The sequence below is a fragment of the Cebus imitator genome, unplaced genomic scaffold (genome assembly GCF_001604975.1).
Source record: "Cebus imitator isolate Cc_AM_T3 unplaced genomic scaffold, Cebus_imitator-1.0 Scaffold163, whole genome shotgun sequence".
Classification (NCBI taxonomy): Eukaryota; Metazoa; Chordata; class Mammalia; order Primates; family Cebidae; genus Cebus; species Cebus imitator.
In genome coordinates, this window is record NW_016107478.1 from 1,316,648 (window position 1) to 1,324,336 (window position 7,689).

Sequence of the window (7,689 nt, forward strand, 5' to 3'; positions counted from 1 at the left end):
GTGGTAACAAGTGTGGGTGACTGGAGTGGAGAGGATTTGGGGTAGAAACTGTAACAATCTGCTCATGGTGAGATGTGCTACTGAATGCCTTCCTTCTGTCACCACCCCAAGGACACAGGAAGCATTGCTGTACACAGAGCCTGCTCACCAGTGGGCAGTGGGCACGGGTGATTGAAATTAAGCTAACGTATTAAGCATATCATTCTTATCTGTTCTTTACAGAGGGAACAAGCTTTCATTTTTATTTCCCCAACCACCTCTCACAAAAGTACTGTCTTCATTTTACACTGAGGGGAGTCGCAAAATCACACTCTTGATTCAGATGTGCAAAGAAATACAGATCATTTTCTCTTCAACTCTCATGAGTTTAACTATTAATGTGTCTCCATTTACTCAGTAGTTACTTAGGGTGGTAGTTGTAGGACAAGACTATAACCCAGTCAGGTATGCTTATATCGTCTGAAATAATTTAAAGTCCTTTTGGGTTACTACTTGGCTCTTATTATGTAAGATGTACTGAGTTGCTCATATTTTGGCCCTCCTCTCTTTATCTTCTATAGATTGGTGTTGGAGAGGCAGGACAAAGGCAGCAGAGTAGAAATGAAGGCCCTCAGGTCACTAGTGCCCTCTTCTGCGGAGGGGCCGTTGGGAGCTGCTATTTGGGCTGGCCGTTGCCGTTGTTAACGGCAACTCCCCCTATTCCTCAGCATTGCCTTGTTTCGTGCTGCTCAGGCTGCAACTGGGTAACTCAGGTCTCTCTCTCCTCTTCTCTCTCTCCGGTATTTCTCCCTCATTTCCCCCACCCTCTTGGCTTTATGAGGGTCTGGGCTGCTTACTAACTCTGTCTTCTCTCTGACATCTCAAGTGCCGCAGATGCCTCACCTCCAGTCTCTGTCCTATCCCTTTATCTCACCCCTTGCTAGAGGGTCCTATGGAAACTTACTGCTTCTCAACTCAATGACTTTTCATGTTTCCTTGGAGTCATGTGGGAAATTTGGGATGGCTTATCAAAGGATATAGAAGTAGCTTTGCAAAGCCAAATTCTGTTTCTCCTTCTGCCTCTCTACTCAACTGAGTTTGCTTTGCACCTTTTTTCAGAGGTACAAATATAAAGCCAATAAGAATGACTCCCCCTCAACATCACTCACCTAAGACCTACCAGCTCTCCCCATGCTGGGCTGAGGCACAGAGGGAGGTCAGGACACACTCCATCTGCCTCTCCTATCTCTGTCTCGGGTCTGCCTCCCAGAGTCTCTGAAGCCAGAAGAGATGGACTTTCAGGGTTCTCACTTCCTACATGTATACCCTTCTCCCTCAAGGCAGTAAGCCTCTAGACCTAGCTGCCACAGGTGGAAAGAGTAATCATTTTACAATTATAAAAGAAACTCAATGATCCAAGTTGTTCAGGTTTGTTTCTTAATATGATATAGGAACTTAGAAAATCCCTGTGATTGCTAAACCAATACCTCCCTTTTCCTCACTAGAGATCCTCATTTTATTTAGAGTCACAATGTGTCCATTTCAAAGTGTTCCCCTTCTCCCTGACTCACAGGGTGCTAGAGCTGCTCATGTGACCAAGTCCTTGCCAAGGAGATGTAAGTGGAAGTTGCTGAGTAGTGTTTTCCTTTTTAGAAAGACACAGATCTCGTTGGTGTTCATTTTTTGGTTTACCCCCTTTTCCTTTCCCTTTACTTCTGCCAAGAATATAGGCACAACACCTAGTGTTGTGGTAACCACTTGCAAGCACTAAGTATAGTAACAGAGAAAGTTAAAAGGAATCTATATATCAATCAAGGTCTCACCATAGCAAAATCATTGGGAAATGTTAGGTAGATAGATTAGATAGATAGATAGATAGATAGATAGATAGATAGATAGATAGATAGATAATCGATAGAGAGATAGAGAGATAAGCAGATAATTAGAGATAGCCAGGTTTATTGCAAGAGACTGGCTTATGCAATTGTGGGGGCTGTCTAGGCAAGTCTGAAATCTGTAGGGCAGGCCAGCTGGAATGGCAAGCTTGAACTCAGGGGCACAGGATAAAACTGTAGTCCACAGGTGGAATGAGGTTTCTTCAGCAAAGTCTCAGTTCTTCTCTTAAAACCTTTAGATGGCTTAAAATAGTCCTACCCAGCTTATCTAGGATAATTTCCTTCCTTAAATCAACCGAATTCAATCATGTCTGCAAAATACCTTCACAGCAACCTGGATTAGTGTTTGATTGAATAACTGGGGGCTCTTGCCTAGCCAGTGTGACACATAAAATTGGCCATCACAGGGTCTCAATAGCCTCAAGATGCCACCACAGTAGCTCTGGACTATCTGCCTCTGTCTTTTAGGCGTGAAAAACAAACACTATTAAGTCATAGTAGCCAGGTTTCCATTACATACAACCAAATGCAAATCCTAATTAATATATTCTTTTGCTCAGTTTTAAGCCCTGAACTTACTATAGATTCAAACAAATATCCAATTTTAGAGTCAAAATGAACAGTAGCTCTGTTCTTTTAGGAAGGTACTTTGCTTCTCCCCAAGCTCTGAAATTCATTGCTTCAAAGAGTAAGAAGGCCCACAGGCAACAGGATTTGTGAAATATGAATATACAACTGAAAGTGTTTAACAAAAATATCTTTTTTATGTTACATATGTGAAAAGTTCGTAATTTGATCAAGATTGGAACCTAGAACTGCCTGAAAATAACACCTGCCCTCTTTTCTCCTATACCAAGATATGAGAAAAACTCTCTGCTTGACTGTCTATGGGAAAGAGAACCATCAACAAAAGTGAATTTGTTTAGAGCCCAATATTCATAAATATTATCACCATAAAAACTTCCAGAAATATTTATTTAATGTTAATTTATTCTCACTAGTGCTATTGAAATGGAAATTTCACCTTTTATATCTTAGGTTGGTCTATGTCTGTGTGAGAAACAAGAGAAAGAAAATTAAAGCTGACCACTTCTCATTGTGAGCTGTCCAAAACCACAAAGATGTACTCTGAGTAAGTGGGTCAGCCAGTGCTTCAGTGTCTGTACTTGTTCTTGTCCAGTGAGTGTGTCAAGATGAGGCTATTAATTTGTATGTGTCTACTTGATTTTGAAAACTTTGGTGCTAATCTGTTAAGACAGCATGTACCTTCCTTCCCTTCAAAGACCGCTGACAATTAAGATTCCTTGTGTCTTTCTAGCATCTTAGGAGAGCTTCCCTTTCTTTGCTTATTCAGTGCCACAAACATTTAGGAGGTAGACATGGTCAAACAAAGATTTTTATCCTCATTTTATATAAGAAGGAGCAGCTTTAAAGACATGAAGTGACTTGTTTGAATTTACATGACAAGCAAACGACATCACTTTCCATGATCCCTGAGGATGAAATAGAGGAAAAATCAGCATTTTAAAGTACTTAGGAAAATCTCTTAAAAACAGAATAAAATTTGGGCCAGAATGTCTTACTTATGACAAGAGAACAAGAAGTGTGGAAGAGCATGGAGCTCTACTTCTTTTCTAACTGGAGGACTAAGATTCACAAAATCTGCCCAGAGCAATGCACTATCCAGTATTTCAAATATTGATTTCTTTAATCAGCTGCAGCTTCTACATCAGCACTTGCTGTTTCACCTTGCACTTTTAGGTTGTAGAGATGGCTTCTTTCCTTCTTTCTTGTGGGGTTATTAGAGATGGTTTGAGGATGCTGAGTTGCCCACTTGGTTATTATTTTTTAAATGCCATGAAGTTCATTTCTGAATTGTTTTAAGGCCATGAGTATCTTCAGGCTCCATCACTTCTTGGGCCAAGTTGGGAGTGAGGTTAAGTACCAACCAAGTCACTAGTGAGGTCCCCTGTGGTTGGTCATGAATAGTGGGAAGAAGAATAAAAATTTACCCTTTTCATAGGCTAAAATAAAACTAGATCTACTTCAAACAGTTAAAAACACAAGCATAGCTTACTATGGTATGTCCTTCTGATTATGTCCTAGAAGTAAATAATAATTACTAGCATTTGCATACCACTTTACAAATTATACTTTCAGAACCATGATTTTAATCAGTAAAATAAAGAATCTGACCTTCTGTGAGGTCAAGGAAAACTTCTTTGAAGCAGCAGCTTTTGAGCTTGGCCCCGAAACTAAAACCTATTCCCTTTCTGCTGTACCAAAATATTAGCAAAAGTCTCTGTTTGGCTGGCCTATAAAAGAAGAATCCACAAACACAGGTTTGTTTAGAACCCATTTCATAAGAGTAATCATATAAAAACTTACAATAATATTTATTTAAATTAGATTAATTTACTATTTATTTGCTTGTTCATCTCCATTGAAATTAAAATCTCAGCCTATATAGCTTTATCAGAATGACAATTATAGGCTAATCTATGGCTGTGTAAAAAGGAAAAGCTGAAACAAATAAGCAAAAAAAAAAAATAGGTATATGTTTTGAAAGACCAAGAGTATGGTGCCCAGGATGATGAGAGGAGACTCCAAAGGAAATCTGGCCTGATTCTGAGGATATAGTAGGCAGAGTAGATGCTTTGAGAATGTACACAGGCATATCTCAGATATATTGTAGATTCAGATCCAGGCCACTGTCATAAATACTGCAATAAAATGGGGAAACACATGGATTTTTTGGGTTTCCTAGTGCAGATAAGAGTTATATTTATACTGTGCTGTGGCCTATTAAGTGTACAAAAGTACCATGTGTAAAACAACAATATATATATCTTAATTTAAAAACATTTTATTTCTGAAAACTATTAACCATCATCTGAGCCCTCAGTGAGTCATATTTTTGCTGATGGAGAGTCTTGCCTTGACGTTGATGGCTTCTGACTAATCAAGGTGGTAGTGAATGAAAGTTGGGGTGGCTATGGCAACCTCTTAAAATGAGACAATGAAGTTTGCTGCTACACAAGATTTCTCTGTAGCATGTAATGCTGTTTGATAGCATTTTACCCACAGTAGACCTTCTTTCAAAATTGAAGTCAGCCCACTCAAACCCTTCCACTGTGTTCTTAACTAAGTGTATGTAATATTCTAAATCATTTGTTGTCATTTCAATAGTGTTCACAGCTTCTTTACCAAGAAGCAACTCCTTGTCCGTTCAAGTTTTGCCATGAGACTACAGTCATTCAGTTACATCTTCATGTCTCACTTCTAATTCTTCTGATCTTTCTATTTCCACCATGTCTGCAGTTACTTTCTTCGTGGAAGTCTTGAACCCCTCAAAGTGATCCATGAGGGTTGGAGCGAATTGCTTTAAAACTCCTGTTATTATGATATTTTGACTTCCTCTCATGAATCATGAATGTTCTTAATGGCATCTAGAATGACAAATCCTTCCCAGAAGGTTTTCAATGGACTTTGCCCAGATCCAACAGAGGAATCATTATCTATATAAGCTATCACCTTATGAAATTTATTTCTTAAATAATAAGACTTGAAAGACAAAATTACTCCTTCATCATTGACTTCAGAGTGGATGTTGTGTTAGCTGGCATGAAAACAACTTTAACCTCCTTACACATTTTTATCAGAGTTCTTGAGTGACCATGTGTATTGTCAATCAGTAGTAATATTTTAAAAGGAATCTTTTTACCTGAGCAGTAGGTCTCAACAGTGGGCTTAAAATATTTATTGATCCATGCTTAAACAGATGTACTGTCATTTAGGCTTTGTGGTTCCTTTATAGGGCACAGATAGAGTAGATCTGGTGTGATTTTGAAGGGCCCTAAAATTTTCTGAATGGTGAGCATTGGCTTCAACTTAAAGTCACCAGCTACATTATTCCTTAACAAGAGAGTCAGCCTGCCCTTTGAATATTTGAAGCCCAGGATTGACTGCTCCTTTTTAGCAATAACAATCCCATATGGCATCTTCTTCCAATAGAAGGCTGTTCCATCTACGTTGAAAATCTGTCATTTAATGTAGTCATCTTCATCAATGTTCCTAGCTAAATCTTCTGAATAACTTGCTACAGCTTCTGCAGAAGTACTTCCTGCTTCACCTTCTACTTTTGTGTAATAGAAAGAGTTTGTTTCCTTAAACGTCATGGACTAATCTCTACTGGCTTCAAGCTTTCCTTCTGCAGCTTCCTCATTTTTCTCAGGCTTTACAAAATTGAAGAAAGAGACTTGCTCTGGATTAGCCTTCAGCTGAAGCGAACGTTACAGCTGATTTGATCTTCTATCCAGACCACTGAAACTTCCTTCATATAAGCAATAAGGCTGTTTCACTTTCTTATTATTCATGTGTTCACTGAAGTAGCACTTTTAATTTTCTTCCAGCCTGTTTTCTTTGCTTTGGCACAAGAAGCCTAGCTTTCAGCCTTTCTCAGCTTTCAACATGGCTTCCTCATTAAGCTTAATCATTTCTAGTTTTTGATTTACAGTGAGAGATGTGTGACTCTTCCTTTCACTTGAACACTTAGAGGCCATTGTAGAGTTTTCACTGGTCTAATGTCAATATTGTTATGTCTCAGGGAATATGGGGGCCTGAAGAGAGGGAAGAAAACAGAGGGACCATCGGTTTGCCGAGCAGTCAGAAAATATACATTTATCAATTAAGTTTGTTTCCTGGCACTCCAAACAATTATAACAGTAATATCAGGCTGGGCGCGATGGCTCACGCCTATAATCCCAGCACTTTGGGAGGCCGAGGTGGGTGGATCACGAGGTCAAGAGATCGAGACCATCCTAGCCAACATGGTGGAACACCGTCTCTATGAAAAATACAAAAATTAGATGGGCATGGTGGCATACGCCTGTAGTCCCAGCTACTCGGGAGTCTGAGGCAGGAGAATGGCTTGAAACCAGGAGGTGGAGGTTGCAGTGAGCTGAGATTGTACCCCAGCCTGGGTAACAAGAGTGAAACTCCATCTCAAAAAAAAAAAAAAAATGATAATATCAAAGATGACTGATCACAGATTACTGAAACTGATATAATAATAATAAAAGAGTTTGAAATATTGTAAGAATCACCAAAATGTGACAGAGACGAAGCAACCACACGTTGTTGGAAAAATGGCATTAATAGACTTGCTCAATGCAGGGTTGCCACAAAGATTCAATTTGTAATACATAGTATCTGTGGAGTGCAACTAAATGAAGTGCAATAAAACCAGGTATGCCTGTATATGTATATATTCACTTTGCATGCGTGCACACACACACACGTGTATATACACACATGAATTCAATTTGGATTCAGTTGAATATAAACCAAAGTGGTTGTTGCTATTGTACATTGTAAATGTTTGTTAAAATATATTTTAAAACATCTCTCCTATTTTAGTGTCATATGAGATGCTTCTTTTGCCATTTCCATACTGAGCACAGACCTAAGCACATAGTAAATAGTTTGATAAGAACTTGATTAACTAAACTGAATTGACCCTTTCAAATTTTGTTTCCTGAGTTCAAAGGGCTTTACTGTCAACACCACTTAGACAATCCAGGAGCTCACCTTCCCACTGCCAAAAGGGAGAAGGTAATATGATGCAGAAAGGTTCCCACTCTGACAAGTCTGTGGGAGGGTTTGGTTTCATGGTCGGAGACCTAGCAATCAATTAGAGAAAGGGAAATAGTTGCTATTGGAAACCCTGAGGTCCTGTAGCTGTCAGAGGGAGTGAAAGGCTGGAAGCTAATCAGGCATAATGAGCTTACAGTACCATAGATCATGTCAGCTAGCA